Raw genomic sequence first — 26,153 nt, 5'->3', positions numbered from 1 at the left:
AAGAGAAATATTGAAATATTGCATATAGAGAGATATATATGCAGTATTATCCAGTACTAAATATATTCAATATATATATATAAATTATAAATATGTGCATTTTAATGTATACAAGCAAATCATTTGAGAGATTATTTTAGTAGGAAAATACAATACACTGCAATCTGGCAAAGATTTATGGAGCAATGATTCTTTTCCGGGTACTGCCATTCCATTAAACGCTGTAGACACAAAGATGAATAAAGTAGGACACCTGTCCTAATGGAGGTCATGGTACATCAGGGAGCCAGGCAAGTAAAGAAACAATCATTAAGGGGGAAAAAAATATCCCAGAGAAAAAGGAATGGACAAATTAAACTGCCAACTTTTGTACATCAAAAATACCATAAGCAAAATTAAGACTAAAAAGCACATCTGGGAGATATTCAAAACAAATAGGACGTAAAGAAGTATTCTAGTATTTGAATAAAGAGCTCTTGTAAAGGGATGAGAAAAATACCATCACCCCATGAAGAATTCAACTGTGCTACTATTCACAGAAAGAAAATTCAGTGATGCCTTTTCACCTGTAAAAAAAAAATCTGTGGGTGGAGGGATTGTTACCATGAGGGGACAGGGAGAATGTAATGGACATTCCATTATAATGTTGGTGGGCTGTGTTAATTAAAACGTCTTTCCTGGAATTAATCTGCAATATGTACATAGAGGTTTAAAATGTCACCTCTTTGGACTCGGCAATTTTGCTTCTTAGCATCCATTTTAAGCAAATAAGCGGGTTTATGGACAGAGATTAATGTACAATTAGGTTTGCTGCATTGTTACTTATAATAGGGATTTTTAAATTACCAAGTAGCCCAATCATAGGGGATTGAATGGTTCTATAGCTTGTTGTGCATCCTGACAGGCTACCATTAATGCTACCATTAGAAGTGGGATTCCTAAAGAATGTTTAGTAGTGGCAAAGTCAGAAGTAATAGAAGAAAGATCTCAGATGTGTAAAAATAGGAGAAAAATAGCAGAAGGAAATGCGTATTTTCTCATTTCTGCATTTCACTTCCCAAAATTTTGACACCGAGTATGCATTATCTGGTAATTAGAAAAATATCAATAAATAGGACCTAAGAGTTGTATGGATAATCCTAATGAAATGTGAAGTCAGAATTATAAAAAGCAAAGAGAGGTTTCCAGGAGCTTGATCAATTAATTCCACTTGATGAGTCAGGCAGAGAAGGCTGGAGAAAAGAGATGAGTTTTAAGGACTGAAATAAAATTTGCCTCGTAGATAAGGGAAAGAAGGTCATTCCATTTCACGTTGTGCAAATGATAGAAGCATAAACATACCTGGCATGGTGAAGGAATGAGATTGATCTGGTGTGACTGGACCGTGCACTCGGCAGGGCAGAGGGCTCAGTTGAATCAAGAAAGGTGAGAGACTCCAGGCTGTGAAAGGCTTTCCATTTTCAGGGCATGCTAAGAAGTTTAAGCATCAAAACCTAATCACAGAATCTGGGAGACTCACAGCTGAATGCTTGATTGGAAAACACAGACACGCAAATACACAGCGGCCACATGCATAGGGTGAGATAAATTTCATACAAGTATCGAAGTAAAAGCATACATATAAATATATATATATACAAATATATATTCAGAAAACATCTTGGGGGAAAATTGATGTTTTCTCTATGACCAGATTCAAAGAAGACCATGGTAGGAAAAATAAATAATATATTTTAAAATACTATTTTTTTTCTTAGGGCTTATTCTTTCCTGTTCTTCAAGGCTTCTCACCCTTGAATAAATCTGTTGGAGAGGGTTTTCTGACCAACTATCTTATGACTGCTGTTCCTTCCAATTTGTTGTCTATCAGTAACAGCTAGTGACTGCATTGTTTGAGGTCAGGCAGTCAGCAGCCCTGGGTTCTAGGTAAGCCTCTGCCCCCAATTCCCCAAACGGTGTTAGTTCTGCTTGGTTCCTTCAGCTTTCTCCCCTGTGCAATGAGGAGCTGAATTCAGTCTGAGTTGCTGATTCCAGGATACCCCCACTGGAACCTCGATTTCTTACCTGCTTCAAGACTACACAGAGCTCAGCAGAAAGCAGCGCCTGATAAATGCTTGATGACTTATTGATCAAAATGTCTATTAGATTAGAATTATTTATATTTTGAGATTGATAACACTATTATAAGAAGTTTCTGGAAAAAAAACATCAGTTTCTCCCAGTGTGATGGGAGATTTTTTTTCAACTGCGTTTTAATAGGGGAATCCACGGTTTCCTTTGGGGATTCCATGCCTTTATGAGAGTAATGGCATAACACGAAGTACTATCTTCACTGATGCTAATACCAGAGATATCCTATCACTACGGATACATTAAATGTGCCTGCTGCCACCAGGAACATTAATACATTGCATGGGTCAAGCATAGGACAGAGTTGTTTTTTTTGTTTAAAGATTTTATTTATTTATTTGCCAGAGAGAGAGAGAGAGACAGTGAGAGAGGGAACACAAACAGGGGGAGTGGGAGAGAAAGAAGCAGGCTCCCAGCGGAAGAGCCCGACGTAGGGCTCGATCCCAGAACTCCGGGATCACGCCCTGAGCTGAAGGCAGATGCTTAACGACTGAGCTACTCAGGCGCCCCAGAGGTTTTGAGCTCAATACATACGTGCATGTCGACTCACTAGGAGGGATCTGCGGACTGTTTTTCTACCCAGGAAAACAGTAGTGCGGGAACTAGAAACTGTAAAGTCTTGTAGACAAACACCATGACAGATTTAGCTCTCTAGATTTCACTATCAGCCTCAGAGAGAGTGGTTTGAGTTTCATGCATTGTCCGGATATGTATAGGAAAGAAATGTCCAGAAGAATGAACGGACGATGCCATAATTTGCTTTCAGTCATAATGCATTTCCTGGAGGTGGGGGAGGGGCGGCTAGAGCAAATGCTCACAGCCCAAGGATCAGAGGATCATCGTAATTGCCACCTTCTGCTTCAGAAATACTTACACTAAACATCTTCGCGTTTCCCTATCTGTGAATGAAGCCAACATGGGTGTTAAGCACACAGAGAACATGCAGATGCATTTCTGGCTAACGTAAATTGAAGCAAAAGTAGCTGAAAAGAGTCTGCTTTATCTTTGATAGGCAGAGGTAAGATGCTGCAAAGTCTTGAGGATGAACAGAATAGCAAACTGTATGATGTTAAAGCTCTTTTATATATCCCATCAAATATTTGTGAAACTTGATATGAGTTCTGTAGCTGTGTAATGGTTTAATATTTAATTTAAAAGGATTTCCTCTTTTACGCCTATTGTGTTGATGGTAAAACCTGTGCAGTTCCTTTTAAGGTACCTCATATTTCACTTTGCCTTGTCTTGACTACACAGAACGTGTTAGGAGACTGTGTGGGTGAGACTTAGCCTTCGCTAATTTTCTTTTTTCCTTTGTCTTTTCTTAATTGCCATTGTGCTTTCGCATTAGACTACCTCTTGTATAATTAGACCAGGCAATATCCTCATTTCCATTATTATTCTCTTTACATTAAATTTTTACATTTCTGCCTTATAATAAAGAATTTTTTTTTTCTGGAGCCAAGAAAGGAGGATACACACCTGAAATGAGCTGCCAGGCTCTTCGCTCCATCATCTCATGTTATCCCCGTGTAATCATCAATAAAGATGCGTATACCCATTTGTTTTCTCAAATAAGAAAAACTGACATTTAGAGGGATTAAGTGATTTCCAAGTGTTCAGAGGTTGGAATGGTAGAGTTGGAAGTTACACCTGCTGGCGTCTTTACTTCTTAGTGACCTTTGCATGGAGTATTTGCTTAGGCACGAGCGCCTATGGAACTTTTCCCCCACTCACAAATAACGCAGTACAGTGAAAAGTGTACAGAACGCGTGGTCAGGCAGGTCTGGGTTCCATTTATGTCCCTGACAATTCCCTTCATGCCTGTTGCCAGTTTGCTTAGACTCTTAAGCAACCCGTTGCCCCTTGAAAAAAACGGGGTGCTCCAGAACTCTTTCCAAGTGTCTACAGGATTAGAAATACCACACACTCCCAGGATGGGCTGGATCAGCGAGGGCTGTTCTTGTCTCTTTTTCTCCACCCGTCCTCCATTTCTTTCAGGCTGTGAGCCATTGATGGAGGTTATTGATGGCTTCTCCAGGTGAAGAAGCAGCCCAGCGAGCCTCAGAGAGGGAGGGTTTTCGAGCCTCAGAGAGGGAGGGTTTTCTTTTTGGGTCTGCCGGCATCACCCTGTGAAAGAGAAAAGAACAAGGAAGGAAAGCCTTGCCTTTCAAGCTGGGATGCAGGAATTGGAAGAGGGGTTTGTAGGAGATAAATCAAAGAAAATTGTCTAGAATTGGTACAAACGAAATTTGAACTTAACAAGTGCTGGAGTGGTGAGGCAGGATTTGTGCTCCTTTTGCTGAAACACAATTACTCTACCTCGCAGGGGAAGGCAGCTCCTTGGCAGACTCTCAGAGGCCCCGCTGCACTAATCGCATTCTGCCTGGGACCGGAGACTTCTAGCCCTTCCCGAGGGCAGAGCGCTAGGCAGTCGCAGTCGCAGTCGCAGTCAGGGCCACTTTCTTCTTACCACACCTCCTTTACCCACAATCAGTGTTGAGTCCTGCCCATACACCAGGTGCAGGGTACACTAGGTACTTGATTACACTGGGGGGGGGGAATTACAAATAGGGGTTCATCCACAGAGCTTCTTATGAATGTCTAACTTCCTAGGTGCTATTTTTGGACTTTGGGAAAAGTACTGTCATCGTTCATGTATCATATATTTGTATATATGAATTATCTTACAACAGCTCCTTAGTGACCTTTCTTTAAACCAACTTTCATCATAGCCCCAAGAATAAGACCTGGTCATCTCCATTTTATAGAAGCGACAGCTTAGAGACAGCTTATTCAGAGAGGTTAAACAGCTGCTCCGACATCACACAGCTAATCCATTCAATGCCAGGTCATCTACACTGGCTTTGTGGCAGCAGCCACTTGCCCTGGGACAGCATCCTGGGAGCATCGGGCTGCGCCTGTTTCATCAAAACCGATAAATCTTCAGGGATGCATGCTTGTTCGAGGTAGATTCTCCTGAAATACTCCTTTGCTATACTGTGAAAGGCAGTGATTCAAAGATCCTTGCCAAGGGATCATCATAAATCCTGTTCAGACAGAGAAATCCCTAGAGGAAGAAGGGTTCTTTGCAGTGGCCCACAGCCTGGAGCAATAGTGTCCAGAAGAGGAAAATTTGCAACAATGCTTGAATGGGAGCCGAGGGGCTTGTTTACATGGGCAGCGGCACAGATGTTCTCTAAGTAGGATTTGATGAAGAGTCCCCCTCGCCCCACATGGAGAGTGGGGAGAGGGCTTTCAGACAGTGTCGTCTAAGAGGCCACTGTCACATATGGGTTCTTGTGATCCTCTGCCTGAGTGGCTATTTCTCTTTCAGAGATAAGCAAGCTTGTCTGGTGTTCTGCCCCTACCACAGTGAAAATTAAAGGCCTGGCTGAGAGCCACTGTGTTCAGTCCTCGCTCCCCTTCCCTTTATCACTCCAGCAGAGCAGTCTGGCAACGCTCACCCCCACATCATGGGGAGGTGAGCAGATTACCAGCCACACAAGCTAGGATCCACCATGTGGAGGACATGGGGCTGTGGGTGGCGAGGGAGGAGAGCAGGGGGCTGCACGCACTTGCACGTGTGTGTTTGTCTACAGGGATGCTCGATTCCTTTCTAAGAATATCCCCAGGTACATTCATTTAAAAATATATATATTAACCATTTCTTCCACCCAAGGATGGAAGATGATCTACTAATTCCCTAATAATTTTTGCAGTATTCTGTACAATATTAGGAAAATTTATAAGGAAAAAAATACTCTTTGGAACACACACACACATTCTGAGAAAGGCCAAAATTACAAACAAGGGAATATCGCGGGAGCTTCTCATTAATGCTCAACTTCTCAGGTGCTTTTTTTGGACTTAAGGTTTTTTTTTTTTTTAAGATTTTATTTATTTATTTTTATTTGACAGAGAAAGAGAGAGAGAGTGCACATGCGCGCTCACAAGAGGGGGAGGGGCAAAGGGAGAGGGAGAAGCAGGTTCCCCGCTGAACAGGTAGCCTGACGCAGGGCTGGATCCCAGGACCCCAGGATCATGACCTGGGCCGAAGGCAGCTGCCTAACCAACTGAGCCACTCAGGCACCCTGGGGAAAGTTATTTTTGATGTATCTTACATATGTAGGTATGGAAATTGTCTCAGAGCAACAATCCTGTAAGGTAAACACCATTAGGATCATATTCCAGATAGAGAAACCAAGGTTCAGAGAGATGAAGGCACTTGTTTGAGGCAGCACAGCTAGTAAGTGAAGGAACATTCACCTGAACCCTAGGTCCCTAAAGTCCAAAGCTCTGTGCTCTTGCTTGTCCCTTGGAGTTTATTGAAGGGCAGTGAAAGGAGGCTGATTCAGGTATATTGAACCAGTGGTGTTTTATTCCCCAAAACTTGTGCCTTTTGGAGCCTGGGTGCTTTTGCAGTGTTAACCAATGCACAGCCCCATCCTCTGTGACACCCTGCCCCTGCTCTCACAGCCAGGCAGAGGAACAAGGGAAACAGAAAGTTAAATGAACTCCCCAAAGGGCAGTCACTAGGAGTCAATGGGTATTTGCCTTATTCTATTTGTTTGATTTAGAACAAAACAAAACAACAAATGTTCCCTGCCTCTGGGTCCAAGGACTTAGCTGCAGATTTAACAACAGCAGTTCCCATGAATAATGAAAGAGTTTCCAAGTTGTCTGCAAACAACCAGGACATTAAAGGGGCACACCAAAATGAAACCCAGGTGTTTATTTCTTCTTGCCTGTGTGGCAAGGCTCAGCAGCCTCTTGGCCATCACCTGGGCACTTATTGGAGATGCAGGACCCCAGCTCCATCCCCAGACATTCTGGAGCAGAATCTGTATTTTAAGAAGGTCGCTAGGTGACCTAAGAGTGGGAGCAGACTCTCTAAGGAATGTTGGGAAAGTGGAGGACTTCCCTCCCAGTCAGGGCCAGGGCTAATATGAGGTGAGTGAGTCACCCCAGGTCCAAAATTGAAGAGTGCCAAACAAAGCAGGGATCCCATAAGCAATACTTAATGCAATATTTTCACAACACTTTCTGAGTTTTTTTTTTAAAGGTACCTGGAGATCTGCAGTCTTCTCCTTTCTGGTTCCTTGAGGGAAGAAGGCAGGGGAAACTACTGAAGGAGGTCTGGGAGTTTTGGTTTCCATTTTCTCTAAATAGTCTAAGTTTTCAGCAAGTGAAATTGCATGGAGTTGTTTCCATTTTGATCTGCATAACCTCTATTTGTATTATTGGATTTTCATCAACTGTGATTATACACAAGGAATGTTGCATTATAACCTGAACATTTAAGCTCCACGTTTAGCTCAGCTGCCGAACATACATCATGCCAACGATGACGCTAATGATCAAAGCAGGTAGCATTTATCGAGGGCTTGCTAGATGCTAAGTGTGTTACAGGCATTAACGTATTTAATGTTTACAAGAACCCTATGAGGGAGGTACTGCTTTAATCTCCATTTCAGTGATGAGGAGATGGAGGTGTACCCAGAAGTGAGATAACTTGTCTAAGGGTAGAAGGAAGTAAAGTCAGATCCAGGCAACTTGCCCCCAGAGTCTACCCTCCTTACTGCTTCACAAATCGATCGTAGAACAGTGTAAAATGAATTTACATGACATCCGAAGTTCTAAAGCAAATTTATGCACACTTTTTTCTTTAAAGAGTACTAGGTTGCCAAGTTTTTTTAATTCTGAAAATCTGCCCCTTTTACATTTTTTATGTTAAAATGCTCTTTAAAACAATGACATGAGAGTTGATACATGATGGTAGTTGCCTTTTAGAAATATCCATAAAATTTTGGCTACCATTTTCTTTTTGACTGGGCCATGAGAGGAAGCGAGAAGAGGCTTTTAGTTCTAGGGAAGACCTGCATCTCGGGACCCTCGCTGCTGTGCTGGGAGCACCTGTGAGTGCAGGTGGGCGACGGTGGTCCCACCTTGTGTCTGTCTTTGCTTCTGCTCTGCTTACTGTGAAGCAGTCCCCGCACTTGCCTCTCGGGCTGGACTCTGTGTGGGACTCATTAGCAGTGGGTGTGTGTCTCACCACAGTGGCTCATTCACAGGGCTGCCAGCAGTGCGAGGGAGCGGGCGGCCCCTCTAGCTGTCCTGGGAGGCTGCTGCTCCAGGCTGTCTGGAACAAAGTAAGGCTGCACCCTCTCACGGCCCTGGAGCGTCTGCTGTCCTCCCAGGAGATGCCCTAAGATCAAAGAAGAAAGCAGGTTTTTGGAGATGGCCTTTTGTCACCCTGGATCCTGCCTCTCTCAAGGAAGACTGAAGGCGGCCAACAGCTGCTCGGTGACCTTCGTTGACGGTGGAGTGAGTAGGCACTGGATTTAACAAGCCTGGCCTCTCCATCTGCCAGCCTGAGTGCAGGTGCCAGGGACACCGCCCAGCCTAGAGAAGGGATGGGGATGGTGACACAGAGATCCGGGCAACGCACACTGGCTCTGTGGACACAGCTTTAGGACCAGCGGTGCAGTTTTATTTATGTCTGGCCTGGGCCCTAACGCTCTGTTCCCCGGTGCGCGTTTGCTGCTCCTGCACTTGTAATCAGGTCCATCCCCATCCGATTCAGGGGTTGCTTTTAATTCCAGCTCGGTCGCTGCTGCCAGAGCCATGGCTCAGCAGCTTGGCATGGGCCATTGAGCCTATCTTAGGAGTTTCTGAAAGTTTGTTCTGGTCTATCTGAGAGAAATAGCTTGGACTGGGCCCTGGTGCCAGATTGTGGAGGCTGGGGACACGTGCTTGGGGCACTATTTCCATCTTCCGTCTTTGTCTCGTCTCCTCCTCATTAAATCTTCTAGGTCTGTGGCGTTGACTACCAATTGGTTCCTGACCTAGTTACAGAGAACCACGACGTTACCCCTTGCTCATCATAATAAATAGATTATAACAGCTCTCTGTGATTCAAAGTGGACTCTGTTATTTTAGAGTCATTTCTATCTCCTTGGACTGTGTGTGTGTGTGTGTGTGTGTGTGTGTGTGTGTGTGGTGCAGTTGCCTAAATGAAGGCTGACATTTTCTGTTGCTATGTTGGGACTTTGCTTTTGGACAACAGTCCTGTGGCTTTGCATGGAATAGTTAATGGGCTTTCTGGTTTCCCTGAATTGATCCCCTTTTATTTTCTCCTTGGAGCACTTTCTCTGGAGCATGGGTTCTCACATCTTCTGCTCTTGGTGTCAGCTCTGTTTGCGTCTCTTCTGCCAAAGGGCACTACGGAGTTACTCAAAGGACTTTTTGAACTGTTTGTTCAATGAATGAAGAGCTCAGTTGGGACAGTTACTGGGATAGCACATGCTTCCAATGGGTCCCTGCTGCAGCATTGCTGGGCCATGACTCAGGTGTCTTGACTTTTGCCTCTGCTGATCTCAGAAGCCACGTGGGAAGTTGGATTTGTTGGCGTGTCCCAGAGTCCGTGACCTTTTCATCATCATTTTACCTTGCATTTTGAAAGATACACCCCCCAAACAAACTGTATTTATAAAGTAATAATTGATCTGTGTTCTCACTTTTAATTAATCATATGTACATAATTGCCAATCAGAGCTTCTAATCAGTATGAGTTAATCAGTGTTAACATTTATTTATTTTACTAAGCACCTTCTATGTGACTGACCTATGCCAGGTGCTGGAAGCAGAAAAGTGAATAAGATTCAGGCTTGGCAGGGGCTTTCAGTATATACTGTTCTTGTTAACTAACCATTTCAGTTTGGTTAAAATGTACTGAGCACCCTCTGTGTGTTGGAGTTGTTCGGAGTGCCTTGCATATATCATCTTGACTAACTTGTGAGTTAGGTTTCACAGATGCCACTTTTCAGATGAGGAGACTGATCCTCGTAGATTTGAGTCACTTGCTCAAAGACATACATTTAATATATGTATTTTTAAGTAGGCTCCATGCCCAGTGCAGAGTCCAAACAGGGCTTGAACTCAGGACCTTGAGGTTAAGACCTGAGATGAGATCAACAGTCAGACACTTTACTGACGGAGCCACCCAGGTGCTCCGACACACATTTAACTACAAAGCAGAGGCAGGATTTGAACCCAGGATCGTCAGACTTTAAAACCTTCCCGTGGAGATTATAGCCACAACTCCTTGCTTCCTTCCTCCTCTTTCCTTCCTGTGGGCAGGAAGAGTGCCCTATGCTCTTTCCATGCTGTCTGGTTTCTGGCTTAGTTTTTCTCCCCAGTTTTACTGAGCTCTAATTTACATATAACATAATGACTCGAGATACATGTATTTTGTGAAATGATCACCGCCATCAGTTTCATTAACATCAGTCACCTCCCGTAGTTACACATTTTTTCTCTTGTGATGAGAATCTCTTGTAAGATTTACTCTCTTAGCACCTTTCAAATATACAATATATTACTGCTTGAAGTCTCTGTTTATAGCTGAGTTTGAAGTCTATGAAAACGCCGTGTACAAATGAGCGTGTTGCCCCCTAGAATAATGGAACTTCGAGCTTTCTGAGACATTCAGCTTATTCACTTCCTGATTGTTTTAATAGGGAAACTGAGGCTCTGCGTGATTGGGTGATTTGCCGTGGTCTCAGTGTAAGAGCCTGGGCTTGAACTCGGCACCCCTGACTTGCAGGCCAGTTGTGTTATTTACAGCCCATTATCTTGTTCCTGGCTCATTTATTTTAGGCTAGGTAGCAAATCTCAAGAGATGTTCTATGCAACTCTATCCAGGCTTGAGGTAAAGAGCAGCCAAAATTAGGTGATGAGGTAAGCTCATTAAGGGCAAGTGTCTAGCTTTGTTCATCGTTGTGCTTCTAATTCCCAGCACAGCCCCAGCCAGGTACACTGCAGGTGGTCAGTGGGTGCGCCTTGGATGAAGAACTGCAAGACATGAAGGGGGCCTCCAGGGATAACCATCTCATGTTACCTGTTTGGTAGTTGCTAACCTTTTTTGCATTTTCCCGCACCAGAGAATATTTTAGAATCAAGTCGATGGTATCAGTATTTCAGTTGGCACTTGAGTGATTCAGTCATTTACTATTGTAAACTGTTTTCCTGTTTCAATTTTGGAATAAATTAACTGGTTCTTTTGCATCTTGAAGCAGAGCAGTTTTTTAGTGTTGGCTTTTTTGTTTTGTTTTGGGGTTTTTGTTTTCTGAGGTGAGGGGTCCTTTGGCTGTGCAGGAAAGTGATGAAGGCCCTCAGTTATCACAGCACGGGTTCATGCCGGGTGTGTGGCTGGCTCAGTTATTTACCCTGCAAAAGAGACACTTCCAGATGCATGATGAGAATTTACAAAAGTAAAAATTTGTGTCCAGGACGGACACAATTTTTTTAAAAAAAATTATGTAAGCAGTGAGGAAGAAGAAAGGGGGAAATTCACCCACGGTTCATTCACTCTGACTCATACTCCTTATTTTTCTCCTCCCTTTCAGTACTTAGCTTGGGAATGTTATTACATTATTGTAATTGGAATAAAGATTTTCTTTCCTAATGAATGACATTGAGATGGTCCAACATATTTTTCCACATTGCTTTACAATTCACATAATTGTGACTTGTATGTGACTTGTATGGGAAAGAACTGCTATCCCATGCAGGGTGTGTCCTGTCTTACACATTTTCCTATTACAAAAAGGCACTTTTGACTTTACAGGAATACAAGGATTTTATTCTTACTGGGAATCTGGGTGAAGCAGAGTGGGATTATAAGAGATTGGCCATACATTCCTAGAAGGCCCTGTGCTTAAGTCAGTTATCCTATAGGAGTCCGTTTCCCACATCTCTTGCACCCTACTGCCCGAATGAAAAAAAGAACACTTGAGATAGGCACATAGAGAAACCTGGAATCAATCAATATCATAATTTTTTGGTTGCTTTTCTTTTTTTTTATAATTGAAATAATTAGGATGACTTACAAAAGCAATCATCTTCCCTAATTGCGAGGAGCATTTTCCTTGTTTCTGAAACTGGGTGTCTTTGAGCCGGCCGGCAGGGCAACAGAAACAGTACAAATGTGACGGCTGAAGGAAAGCGAACCTGGTATTTTAAGTTTCTTCCGGAAAAAAACAACAGCAGAGGCAGGAAACTGTTGAAGTGAATCCGTGTGCTCACGCACAGGTCAAAACTGTTAGGATTAGTCCTTTAATGAGGTCACCGTGTTTTAGGGGTGGCGTCGGCAGAAAGGTGCTGGTAATGGGGCGACTTGGAAGAGAAGGCTGAGCGAGCTTTCATTAACTCCGCTTGCATCATAATTTGGCAAGGTCACTGGAGAGAATCTTCTTGAGGCCACTAAAAATAGACAGTCTCATAGATCCAACTGTGCTGTCATCTCTCCTTGCCTGCTCTTTAGTCACATCTTATTTGGGGAGCTCTCTTCATTCTCCTCACCCACCTACCTCCTTTGTAACTCTGCATTCGCTTTAGGTCAGCTCCCAGACCCCGTGTGCTGGGGAGGACAGTGGAGACAGGACATTTCTGGATCTCCTGCTCACCTGGTTGCTTTACCTTGCACTTATATCCATCCTCCTTCCTTCCCTCCTTTCCTCCCTCCTTCTCCCTCCCTCCTTACTTCCTCCCTCCCTCCCTCACTTCCTCCCTCCCTTCCTCCTTTTCTCCCTCCCTCCCTCCTCCCTCCCTCCCTTCCTTTACACCTTCCTTCCTTCCTTCCTTCCTTCCTTCCTTCCTTCCTTCCTTCTTTCCTTCCTTCCCCCTCCCTCCCTCCCTTTCTCTATTTTACCTTAACGTGGCCCCCAATTCCATACATTTCTCTCTGCAAAGAGACTGACACTTAGAAATACTCCACATGTCACAACTGAGTAAGTGAGAGGAAGAATAAATGAATGAAGGGTCAGATCTCCAAGAAGACAGAGTTCCAGGGAGAGATCAGTGGGGCTGCGAAGACCTCTGCCCCCCTTGACAGCATATCCCACTACGAATCTACTATCCTCCTCTTTCCATGCTCTTGTACCCCCACCCCTCATATGTAATCCCTTCACTTCACTGTGTGTTCTGTCACTGTCTAGCTGTCTGTCTGTAGTTTGTATACATCTGTCCATACCTTAATGTGCACATCTGTTCACAATGAGGTTCTTTAAGACTTTAAAGGAGCCGTTTAACTCCTAGACTCACTAGTTCTATTTTTTTCCCCTCTTGATTCCATGGATTTCATTCAGATTTTTATAAATAAAATCCGACTCCAAACCCTAATATGTATAAAGTGGATAAAACATAGCTGTGGACTGAACAGAAGAAAATAGGAAGAAGGTGGAGATCCCAGAACCTCCCCATACTGTCCTTACCTACCACAGCCCCTGCTGTAGCCTCTGGGGTACCGGGAAAAACTCAGTCTTCTGATTTGTGATGTCCCTCAAACTTCAAGTCTGGGTCTCTGTGGTTACGGGTTGCAGTAAATGCAGACAATTATGCAGTAGGTATGGCAGGAGCTGTAACCAATGTGAAGACAAAGTTTCTGCTTTTCACCTACTCACAGGGATTGGGGTGGCTGGCTAATGGCTGGGAACGTGATTCCCTAGAATAACAGGGTGTCTGAGGCCTTGAGGCCTGAGTGACTGGTCAGATTGTAAGCTGTAGGTGTTGCCTGTCATCCTATCAAACACCGAGCATCCGCACTCGGCCAGGCCTGCGTGTGCTGACTGAGGAAAAAGTCAAGATCCAGTCTCTGTTTTATTAACCTTTTTACATTTCCTGTGTCCTTGATCACTAATTGTTGACCGTTTATTTTTCTGTTCATGTTCTAACTCTACCACTGGATGAACGCTCTGCAAGAAAAGCAACCTGTCTGTCTGCTCTTCTAGTGTCTTGACCAGTATCTGGCACATAGCAGATGTGCAAGAAATCCTGGTTGACAGGATGAGTGGTTGATAGAGATGATGCCATGGTGAGTTGAGACAGAGAGAGAGAGTATGTTTGTGTGCGTGAGATGTTGGAAAAGGAAGCTGTGTTATCAGGAAGAAATAATTTGGCCAGGGCCTTAAAGGACAAGGAACATTTATGAAGAAGAGAAGGAGAACATGTATTTTGTGCAAAGGTAAAAGTAGGAGCGAAAGTTAGGAAGAGTGGGGCAAGTGTGGTAAGTTGAGCAAAAATGGTCATTTCCGGGAAGGGGCTGCCCCAGGTGAGGCTGAAGGCCTGCTGGCTCCCTACTGAAGGGCCTGCCCTGGGGGAAAGGCAGGTGATGATGAGGGACAGAAGTCAGAGTGCGGTTGGGGGTACCTGGGTTTGCACCCTGACAAGCGGGGTGCCTGGGGTATATTACCCGTCCTCTGTGTCTCAGGTTTCTCAACTTTCAAATAGAGGTGATGGATGTGACCATTTGAGCTCAAGACCCAGCACAAAGCAAGGCTTGGTTATTGTTAAAAGCAGAGGAGGCCAGACCCAGGAGCCCTTTGGTGTTTTGAAACCTGGAGCGGGCCTAGCAGACCCATGGTTTAGAGCAAGCCTGGAGCAGTGTGTGGAGGATGGGCTGGCTCTCACGTCCTCCCGGGAGAAAGATGCTGCCTGCACCCTCCCCCACCTCCTTCTCTCACCCGCTGAAGTCTCTGAGGGTCCTTGCTGTGCTGGTGCTGCTGTAAGCTGCCAAATATTCTAGCTCAGTTATGTTTACACTAAGGATGCTACTCCCTGCCTAAGGCAGGGTCGGGTCTTCTGGGTGGTAACAATGGGATAAAGAACTGTCTGGCATCAGTGTCTGGAATGGCTGTGATGGAACTGAAGACCAGTTTGTCTTCATGGGCTCTGAGTTCCTGTGTCTGGTTGTGCATCCTTGTCCCTATGTGTGACACAGCCTTGACAGGTATATGACTTCTCTGCCTGAGCTTTGTGTAGGAACCTTCATTCACATTGCTATTTTGTGCCATCCTTTCCCCTTTTCTCCCTTGTATTAGGTAAAGCAGTGCTGTCTAGGGCATACATCTTTGCAGGCAGCCTTAACCTTCCAGTGGGATAAAACCGGGTGTTTGTAAACACCGGGTGTTTGTAAAATGAGTGCCGTGAATTATAGGGAGAGGTACAGAGGTGGATTCTGTGCCCTGTGAGTGTTCAACCTCATTTCTTCTCCACAAAGACCTGGATTCCTGGAGAGCTACTAGACTCTGCTCCAGCCTCTGTCATCAGGTCTCGACTGACATTTGTCAATTCCTTTGAATTTCACTTCTGCCCTTGGAAGAGGACCATAGTCACTCCTCGCAGTCTTGAACACACCTGACCCGGCATGAGGTAGGGGTGAAGATGCTGCAGAGACATGGGCAGCCGGAGGCAGGGTCCTTGTGGGCTCTCCTCGTCACGCACTGCCCCCTCAGGGCCTCGGTCTCTCCATCTGTAAAATAATCATTAAGTCATTCATGGTTGTCTTCAAAATATTGGGGAAACACCCCCATGGTTATTTACTTAATATTTTCTTTTGACTCATTCAGTGTTTTTAAATATTTTTGAAGAAAATTATATCATTATCATTGATGGTAAACTAGTACCTCTTGCGATAAATGGAGAGGAGCCCCAAAATTGATATAATTAAAATAAACAATATAATTGAATCTTTTCTGAACCTGAGACTACCTTTTCTATAAAGAGAGGTTTGTTTGGGAATTCCTACAAATGGAGACTTTCTCTTTGTTGAGATCCCAGTCAAAAGAGAATTGCCTACATCCTGACTCATTGTCATTTAATACCAAAAATAATCATAGTAATTTGTGGGGCTCCTATCTTGTCAGGCATTGCACTCATTTCTTTAATATTTATTTATATCGAGTCCTTATAGCAGAAAACTGGTACATTTTTGGTTACGGTCATGCTAATAATATTTAGTGAACAGCAAATTTGTGCCAGAAACAATAGCATGATTTGTGCGCATCATCTCATGTGTCCAAAGAATGTCCATTTTATAGGTAAGAGTCCTAAGTCATGGAACTGGTTCCCAAATGGGAACGGGCCTGCTGGACCTGAATTCCATCCCCTAGCAGAGGCTCTGCCTCCCTCCATCGGCCTAACTCCCTTGCTTGTCTCTCCCTCTGCTTGCTGACGTAACAACTTGGTTTGGCCCCTGGATGGGGTGTTCTGGCTTTCTTCGAGATGACCAGACCATCTTGTCAAGGACTATGAAACCTAGCTGTCGCTGCTTCTCTTCACCCCAGCAGCTGAAGGGAGACACCTGGTGTCCTCATGGTCTTCTGCACATGAAGTGTCCTTGCAAAGATGGTTTTCATCATGGCTCCAGGTTGGGCCCATAAAAGACCATTGGAGAGGGAATAGTTCCCAGAGATTCCTCTAGCTCAGTGTTCCCCCGGGTGTCGTCAGAGCTCTGCAGGAGGATGGTGGGATGCTTTCGGCAAGGGAACTAATTATTCCGATTGTAGAATTCTGTAGACTCAGAACAGAAAAGAAACTTAGGGACCATCAAACACACCCCAGTACCCGATGTCAAAAATCATTTTATAAGTTGCCAGGTAAGACATGTGTTTTAAATATTTCCAGAGATGAGCAACCAACAAGTGAATAGTGTATGTGTGTGTGTGTGTATAACTTTACACACTTACAGTATCAGACAACCACAAATATCAAAGCCAAGAAGGCATAAAGAAAACCTGCTTCAAAATCCAGCCTTATTTTCTTGGATGAAGTCATAAGATAGAGATTTAATATTTGGACGCTGCAAGAGAATATGTCCCAAAGCCTCTGATTCGAGTACTATTAAGAGGACATTTGCCTGTCACTTCCACACCATTGACCCAAGCCCAGTCTGGAAAGATGACCCAACTCTACACAGCTGTTGATAATGCTATTTTTGTCTTTATTCTTGGTTCTTAATAATGGAATTAGTAAAAGCAGACTTTATTTGTAATTATTTGAGTATTTTTTTAAAAAGATGTAAACGAAAGAAGGAAAGAAATGAAACTCTGAGAGTGCGTGTGCATCTATGAGGCTGGGACGTGAGTTCTGGGGGAACAGCCTAGATAGAGCTTTCTACGGGGATGCTAAATTCTTGCTATTGGCGTGTGAATTTTCCCCAGATCGTCAAGAATGTCAAAATTTGTGCATACAAGTGAAGAATTTTATGCCACCGATAAAGTGCAGCAAACTATAACTGAAACATTTTAATGGCCTGCTTCCCTGGCCGCCCCTGAATGAATCCACTGTATTTAATGAGGTGCAATGAGGATGCAGAGTGCCTGCTAGACTCACTTGCTGGCTCCTGTCAGCTCCTCTGTGGCCAAATTCGCATTTGTGCCTGAAGAAAATTATAAGTCACCAGCCACTCTGGGCCTTCAGAGACGCTCGCACCTAGGTCAGACCTCAGGACCAGGGACACAGTTCCTCATTTAGCAGCTCACTTGTTCCAAAGCTATCTGGGAGCATTTAGTGTGCGCCTTTGCCCAATGGATCTGCAATGGGCAAGAAAACATACATGCTTTTTCCTTTGTAATGCTTATGAACGTCATGAAAGTTTACAGTTTATATCTTCAGAATCAGTGTCTCAAAAGAGGTAAATAACAAAATGGCATTTTTTTTCTTAGCTTAATTTTACATTGCAAAAGGATGGTCCCACTTAATTTTGAGAAAACTTGTTTTGTTTTTTTCTAACCATAATGGCCCCAGAGAGAACATTTTCCTATTATATCATAAATCATTCGCATTGCTATGGACAGTGCAGCTTGCTTTTCTTACTTTGAGAGGTAATAGCAGACCGTGACTACTTCCAGCCCACAGCAAAAACTCTGCTCTCTCTGTGTGTGTGTGTGTGTGTGTGTGTGTGTGTGTGAGAGAGAGAGAGAGAGAGAAAATACTTTGACTCTATGAATATGGTGTTTTGCAAATGAGTTGATTTCTTGATTGTATGGAAGTTTCCCAGATTTGATAAACTGTTTAAATACAAAGTCTCAGGCCTTGGGTTATATACTGCTCATCATTTTTTTGGAGGTGCCTTGTCAGTGGTTGCCCTGTCTCTCTTTCTCTCTCTCCCTCTCTCTCTCTCTCTGGGTAGTTCAGTAGTCTGGTGAAATGATATAGTCACTGGTCACTTAAAAAAAAAATCACTGGGCTACTTCTCTAAATTAGTGCCCTAATTTATGTCTGCAGAGAGCAGTTGAGTATGGCTGTTGGATGAATTGCTTTGGTTTAAACTCCTGTGTCCAAATCCTGGCTTCCCTGCTTTATAGCTCTGTGAATGAGGGCCACTTTACTCCATCTTTCTTATCATCAATTTTCTAGTTATGAAATAAAGAAAATCATAATACCTGATGTATACGATTGTTATATTATATTATATATATTAGCCCAGGACCTAGCACATGACAAACTCTCGGTAAACGTTAGAAATCATCTTTGCCTGTTTGGATTAAGTTGTGTCTACATAACACCTGTCTCCTGGGGGTATAGAAGAGCTGAAATGGTTCGCATCGTGTGTACATGACGATAACCATGCCCTTAAATCCTCAAAGATGATTAAATGCTTCACTTGGCATCTGGAGTATTTGGGAAATATTGACCACATTTTTCAAACCCAGTTCTTACACAAACACATGGCTTTACCATCAGTCAGTCAGGAAGCACCTATTGGTTACCCAGTCTTGTTAATAGCCAATTGTTTGCAAAATGATAGTCTATTTTTAGGTATAGATGTTAACTATTTGAGAAAACAAACCAAAACAGCTCAACATTGCTTTTATCAAGGCTGCATAATTTGGGCCAAGTGAGGACATCTTTGTAGTCCTTAAAAAAAAATTAGAAATTATACGTGTACTTTGACATCAAGTAGATACAAAGAGTAGATTTTTGTGTTTTAAAATTTTTATGGTTGTTCTCCATTTAACTAGTACTATTCATCTATTTGTCCAATAAACCGAGCTCTGTAGAGGGTTAGCCGTGTACTGACCCAGGCCAGACAAAAATGAGTATAAGATATTACATCTCATCTTTCTGTCTTCAAGAAGCTCGACATTTCCTTGGATATAACATTGGAAGGGGCAGGCAGACATAATAAAAAAGCGCTCTCCCTGGGGGAGAAATTTAGAGGAACAGAGGTGCACAGCCTGCTGGGATCGGGGAATCGCAGGCCTTACCTGGGCGGGAGGTGAGGCTGGGGGCAGACCGGGAAGAAATGCATAAGCTGTGTTAACCGGGGTGCACACGTCCTGACCTGACAGGGCATCATTTCGAGTTTTAATATTGTCAGATTTTTTTTATGTAAAGATTGCTGTCCTCTAGGAAGTGCTTCCATCAAGAAAGGAGTTTCTGTTTTGCCGTGTGCATTACTGTCAAATGCTGAGCTATTCATTCACAACAACGAGACAGATAAGCAAAATAAAATAAACTGCAGGAGGAGGCAAATGTTGTTCTGGGTGTACGTGATTGTATGTGCTCTGCTTGCTTTGTTTATCCTAGCGATTCTCTCTAAAATTTTACCAGTCGACTATACGGATATCCCTGAAATCTTTCTCAAGCTGGGCTGTGTTCCTTTTTGTTTGCTTGCCACCTCGCCTTCCCCTCAAAAGGTTAAAATGTAAAACGGCTGGCATTCTAGGGCAAAAAGAAAATATACTCTCTTGAAGAAAGCCTCTTTTCCTTCTATTGTAAGTGTTCTCAGGTTCTGTAACAGTACATAAACAGACTCCATGTATATTTGTGACTTTTATAGTGGATGTGCTTAGATTTTCCCCTTATTCTGATGTTTTATTCCTTTTTTATTCAGCAGAGAAACCACCAAGGCATAGCGAGAAGGCAGAGTCTTAGGAGCCAGGGAAATCTAGGTTTGAATTCTTATTTTGCTAGTAATTAGCGCTGGTATGTTGGGTAAGTTATTTAACTTCTCTGAAGTTGCATTCCCTTCTCTTTTAGGAGGTAGGAACCAGATAACACAAGCCCCCTCCAGGGCTGTTGGCAAGACTAATGAAAAGAAAATTGCATGAAGAGGCACCGAGGCGATGGATATGGGGGGTATGTAGTAGGTGGCCAATAAAACTAAAGCTTCCAGTATCACAACTGTTGATGTGTTAATGGAGAGAAATCGAAACAGCCAACATCATTTGGGCAAGAAATAGGGATAAAATGTAGAGTAGCAGGAGGCTTGCTCATATGCTAGATGACTGTTTGTTTATTCATTTCCCAACGATATTACAAAGGCTGTGAATATTTATTTAGTTCTGCTCCCAATAGTCCTTCTAATAGGGAATTATTTGGGTACAACGAAAGACATTTGTAAATGCGGCTGATAAGACTGGCATTGGACAAGGAGTGTTTTGTTGGACACAAGAATTCTATTGTCCCCGGCTTCAGTTGTCAAGTGCCCGGAGAACCCAGAATTTATGGTGGTAGCACAATGGTCCTTTCAGGGCCCAGCGAAAGAGCTGTGAGATCCCGCTCCCCGGCTTTTCAGGGTTTCTAATCTTTTTATCGGGCCCAGACAATGCCGGATTCAGCCACTGCCTGAGCCTCCTGACTGTCCATTGGCCGCCAGGTATTGTGCAGTAATTACCATGGTGACAATGGACTCTCTCTACGCCCGTCCATAGGCGCTTTGGAAAACGGTGAGGGTTGTCACTTTGTATTAGGTGCCTCTAAAGGCATGGCTTACTTAGAAAAACCGCTAAAGAGAAATCAAGATAATCGTGTTAAGAGTTTGATTTAAAGGGCCACTGTGTCAAATCCATTTGGAGCCCAGGATGTCTTTTCGGATGTTTTCTTGTAATTACGGTCAGACATGGGGCGTCATCCCTGTGCAGGCAGTGAGGAGCTGGCCTTGGAGATGTTGCAGGAAGGCATGAGCTGCCAGCAGCTGGCAGCCCTCAACATTCAGTGGGAGCAGAAGTCCAAGCCAAGCCGGTGAACTTTGAGGGATCCCTGAATTTCTCTGAGACACAGCTTCTCCATCGGAAAAGGACTGGTGTGGGAAATGCTTACAGATTAATACTCAGTATATGTTATATACGATATATGCAAAATACATGAATAGGAGTTCTATAGAGATGCTTGTACCTCTACCAGAGGGCTTTATGAATAGCAAATATACAATAAAAGGTAGAACTAAATTTTAAGTCATGCGCGGTTGAAAAGGCAAAGTCTATATCTTTTTTGTAATCACAGCTACTGATTATTGAGTGTCTACTCTGAGTGGGGTAGTGCATTTATTACCAGTATTCTTCAAAATCATCCTGCAAGATAGATGTTATTATCCCCATCTTCTGGCGAGGAAACTGAGACTCAGGGAGTTCTTGCTTGCCCAAAGTCAACTCGCTAGGAAGAGGCCGAGCATGGATTTTAAATCGAGTGTTTCCTCACATTCAATAGCCTACTGCTCACCCCCCCTTTTTTTTTTCAAAAAAATTCAAAATCTATAAACCTATCTTACAAAATATGTTTCACCATATGGTTTGGGAACTTTGGCAATAACAGGAAAAAAGAAACACCCAGTGATGATTATTAATGGAGTGTATTTATACCTTCAGCAATGTCAGGAACACGTGACACGTACAGTAGGAAGAAGCCCCGGGGTCAGCTGCCTACCTGCTGCCCCTTCTCCCGCCCACAGAGCAAGAAAAGGACACAGCAACATCAGCAAAACAACTTGGTCTTTCCATTGCATCAGAAAAGCATATGGCCTTTGCTTGACTTCTTTGCCAACACATAGCCGTCTCAGAAGCCTGGTATTTCATTTGTTTATTTAATAGTAATCTATTTAATCATAGTTTGTTTCAATCAGCTTCCTCCCAAAGTACTGGAAATTCCCCGTTGTGTTGTTTTAGCAAAAAGTAGAAGGCTTCCGGGCTGAGGTACTGGAGGGGTAGGCATGGTTTACCCCGGGAAGTAGGTCTCCTTGTGGGTTCCTAAATCTGGCAGGAGAGGAATGACTTGTTGGTCGTCCAGTCCAGCCGCGCTGTTCCTTGCTCTAAGCACTGGGCACTTACCACTTCGCCAGCTTCTGCGTCTGTAAAATGGAGCCGTCGCTGTGTCCTTGGGCTCCCCTGCTTCCCTCAGTGAGGACTCTTTCCCTTTTCACCCTTTTCACCCACCACCCCCGTGCCCTACCTACACCAGCACTGCATACACAGTTAAGTGTCCCAGGGTCCTGTTGATGGGGTCAGTAAGGTGGGGCATATATACTTTCAGCCCTTACCCTCCCCCAATCCCAGAACTACATATTGTTGTTTTTGTTGCCCTTGTACTCTTAACAATGATCCTAGCCCATGCTTGTCCTGGCTGAATTCACATTCTTGAAGAGGACCCATACATGTAGATCGATAAGCCTAGGCATTTGATTTGGAGCAGAGATCCTCAGAGAGGGACAACAGGCCGACTTGTGGGTCAGAGAGAAGCCTTATGGACTTGCATATCCTAAGCCTTCTAGACACTTAGCACTTGGCGAGAGATATCTGCCACAATCATACCCCCATCCTTCCCTGGCTTTTCTCTTTGCTTTTTGTAGGCTCACTAAGGATTTCTCCATCCTGCTTGATACCCTTGGCTTCACAGCATTCTTTTTTCCTGATTTCTTGATCTCTCTGCAGTCATAGATGGCATGCTGCGTCTGCACCCCTAGGAGGCTCAGTGCTGCGGGTGGCTGAGCACAGCACTGGGCGGAGCTGGTGGAAGGTAGTGACCCTGTACTGGGAGTGGGCCAGTCATGGCACACAGGCCTTGGGAAAGGAAGGGAAGACACTCTGAGAGTAGGTAAGGGTAAGTGTTACAGTGCTAGGCTGGATTTCTGTGGCTCAGAAGGGAACACATGATTCCCGGTCTTGGGGAGTCTTGAGAGAAGAAGAGGGAAAATGAACATTCTAGGCAGGAACTCAGTGCAGAAAGAGAAGATGGGCAACATACAAGCATAGGCCTCTCAGACCCAACAAACTCTCCTCCCATCGATCTGCTGAAAGTACAGAAACAGCTAAAATTTCCTCTGTCGTTGTTTTCTTTCCTAAGAAGCATGGTGCAGTCGTATACCAACGTTTTCCGCAGAATCTACATCCCCTCTCTCTCGAATGTTTGCAGTCCTTGGAATTCATAGACAATTCACCCAGCTATTTTTGCTTTCCTTCCAAAGCTCTTCATTGTCTGTGCAGGCTTTCGGTGAAAGGAGTTTTACAGGGGAAAATTTGCGGGGAGGTAAACAATGTGAGGCAAAGTGGGAGTCCAATTAGTTTTTATGGATTTGAGAAGTAAACTTTTAAAAGCACACTGGCTACAGATATAGCTGTATTATTAACTGACTGGATACTGGGGAATGCAAAGAGTAGCACAGGCTATCATGTGTGCATTGCTGAATTCGGGTCCCACCTTGGGTGTTACTGGCTACACACCTTGGTCAAGAGTCTTACCCTTTGAATAGTGGGGTGAGAAACCCATATGGGTTCGTGGCAACCAGAGTGGTGATATGCATTGGTGAGGCCTGTGGCAGATGTCTGTTCCATTTATGGTGTACTAGTTATCCACTGCTGAGTAACATACTGTCCCCAGTTTAGCAGTTTATAACAATCACTATTACCTTTTATAGTTGAGTTTAGTGAAGTCATCCGGGTGATTTTTACTTGGGGTCTCTCACGCTGTGTAGTCAGATGGCTGGTCACATGAAGGTTTGACTGAGTTGAATGTCCAAGATGGCATCTTTGCTCACCATCTGGCACCTCAGCTTGGGTGCCTGGAATAGCTAGGTATGTCTGGGCGTCTCTCTCTATCCATGCAGCTTCTCCACATGGTTAGCTGGAGTTTCCGCACAGCGTGCAGGTCTAGAGTATTCAGATTTGACATGACAGCTGACTTCTCCCAGATGAAGCTTTCCAAGAGCATAAGACAGGCTGCAAAGTTCCTTATGACTCAGCTTCTGAAATCGTAGAGTGTCCCTTTGCTGTGTTTTATTGGTGACCCAAGGACAGCTCAGATTCACATAGAAGGGGTCCTGGGGCATGGATATCCGGGGGTATGGTTCATTTGGGAGGAGGGCATTTTTGGAGACCAGCTCAATACGTAATGTGGTTGCAAAGTAGTGTTCTTCATCAATTATGTGCTCTATGAATTGTCCTTGTGACTTTTTTCTATGACTCCATGTTCATCTGGGAATAATCCCATTGTTATTCTGTCTTCAACATCCTGGGAATAGCACACAGTAGGAAATTTTCTTGTTCTTGCTACAGTCACCAAATCAAAATGCTATGGACACATTTGAGACTTATAATTTATTTCAGTCCTTCACCAAGAAGGGTTTTTGCTTGTTGCTGTTGTTGCTGTTGTTTGGGAAAGATGTCATGTGTGAGGAGGAGCTGTTGGATGGAACCAAGATGAGATAAGGAAAAGTGTATTTGGAAACAAAAAGGAAACTTAATAAATAAAGTCAAATAAGAAGCTGCATCATTTCTTCCTTTTAAATATTTTATTTATTTTAGAGAGAGAGAAAGCGAGCAGGGGAAGGAGCAGAAGGAGGGGGTGGGGGGAGGGGAAAGAATCCCAAGCAGACTCCATGCTGAGCACAGAGCCTGACACAGGGCTTGATCTCACAACCCTCAGATCATGACTTGAGCCAAAACCAAGAGTCGGATGCTTAACTGACTGCACCACCCAGGCGCCCCAGAAGCTGTTTCAGTTCCTAATGCAAGCTGGGTTGATCCTAGAAGGTTAGAAGCCCTAGAGATGAAGGACGTTGAAGAAATCCTTTATGCCATTGTGTTGAAGCTATGCCAGCCACCACCTTCCTTGGTTCAGTGCCTCAGTTTTTGAAGACGACAGCTGTTCAGACGCCCCGTATTCCTCTCTTCATTCACTGAACAGATATACATTGAACAGCTGCTCTGGGCTAGGAAATGTGTTAGACACTTTGGGAGATATGAAGATGAATCAGACCAGAATCCAGGCAGAACACAGCCCCCACACAGAAATCCAGAGTGTTCTGTAGTGCGGGAGGGGGCGGAGAGAAATGTGGTCTTGATGAAGAATTGCGGCTCTGTCAGCTCAGTGCTCAGCTCTGCTGGTGTAGGGATGACATCTCCTATCACCGCCACCACCCCTGCCACTCTTTAATCTTGAGACTGTCATTCCATGAGGCTCCGGCAGCACCAGAACAGTGCTTCTCCCTTGTGGAGGGAAGGTACCTACTTTGGACTCAGAATGTGGGTTCTCTCAGAAACTGGCTTCAAGGGTTGATATCCCCCCAACAGATTTGTTGCTAGTGCCAGAGCAAATGCATGTGACATCTGTAATGTGGAGTAAGAAATTGGAGGGATGGCTGCTCTTATCTTTTTGTCAAAGTACCAAAGGCACATATAGTGAGTCACGCCACCTTTCGGTAGCTCTAAACCCATGGCAAGTTTTTCCCACTTGTCACACAAGTGTGATAATTTGTTTACAACTCTCTGTTCACACTGGGACTCTTCTCCTCTAAGGGAAAAGTCTATCCACGCAACTGTGTGTCCCCAGTATCCAGGAGTGTGTCATTTTATTGATTCGTGTCACCTCTAGGTTAATAATGATCTTTTCACTTTTTGCAGAAATCACTGTATTTTCGGCTCAGTGGCCTCGTGACACTTGTTCCGGCTGTCATTTGTTGAGTGACCAATCAGATGGGTGGACTGTGTTATAGAAATTGGCAGCAAGTATCCAATGGGTGAAGAAGGTAAGATGGAGCTCCTTTACTGTACTATGAATGCGGAGATGGAAGTGACACCCAGCAGGCCCCTTCCTCCAACATACCTTTGTTTGAACGTGCACCAAATCGAAAGCGGAATCTGAGAGGGAAGTTGGCCTACTTACTTAGGCTTTGAGGAATGTGATTATTCACTGTTGTACTTGGGTTCTCTTTATTGAACACCTGTTATGTATTAGTACAAGGATGATCGTTTTTGTTGTGGTGGTTATTTGTTGTTTTTTTTTTTTTTTGTGGGGGAGACATGACTATAGAAGATTCAGAGACAGAAGGAACTAAAAGGGATTCTTTAGCAAAGACTCAGCTAGGCAGACTAAGACAATTGCCATGTTGCTTCTTCCTCCTTTTCTTCTTTTGAAGAGAATTCTATAAATATGAACAAGGTGGCTTATATCCCACGGCCAAGAGGCTG

General features: G+C 43.9%; 1 protein-coding gene across 3 annotated transcripts in view; it reads left to right on the top strand.

Annotated features, from left to right (window-relative positions):
- The window catches only part of CDH11 (cadherin 11), a 159,544-nt gene that overhangs the window by 36,053 nt on the left and 97,338 nt on the right, over positions 1-26,153 (top strand). For 2 of the 3 annotated variants that reach the window (XM_002925894.4, XM_034672330.1), the window contains exon 2: positions 25,587-25,711. The gene's annotated coding sequence lies outside the window, so the exon portion shown is untranslated. Of the gene's footprint in view, positions 1-19,953; positions 20,053-25,586; positions 25,712-26,153 lie in introns of all 3 variants that reach the window. The other variant, XM_034672329.1, reaches the window with a different exon arrangement.

This window comes from Ailuropoda melanoleuca, chromosome 12, assembly GCF_002007445.2.
Source record: "Ailuropoda melanoleuca isolate Jingjing chromosome 12, ASM200744v2, whole genome shotgun sequence".
NCBI classification, from domain to species: Eukaryota; Metazoa; Chordata; class Mammalia; order Carnivora; family Ursidae; genus Ailuropoda; species Ailuropoda melanoleuca.
This window is presented reverse-complemented; position numbering and strand designations above follow the sequence as displayed.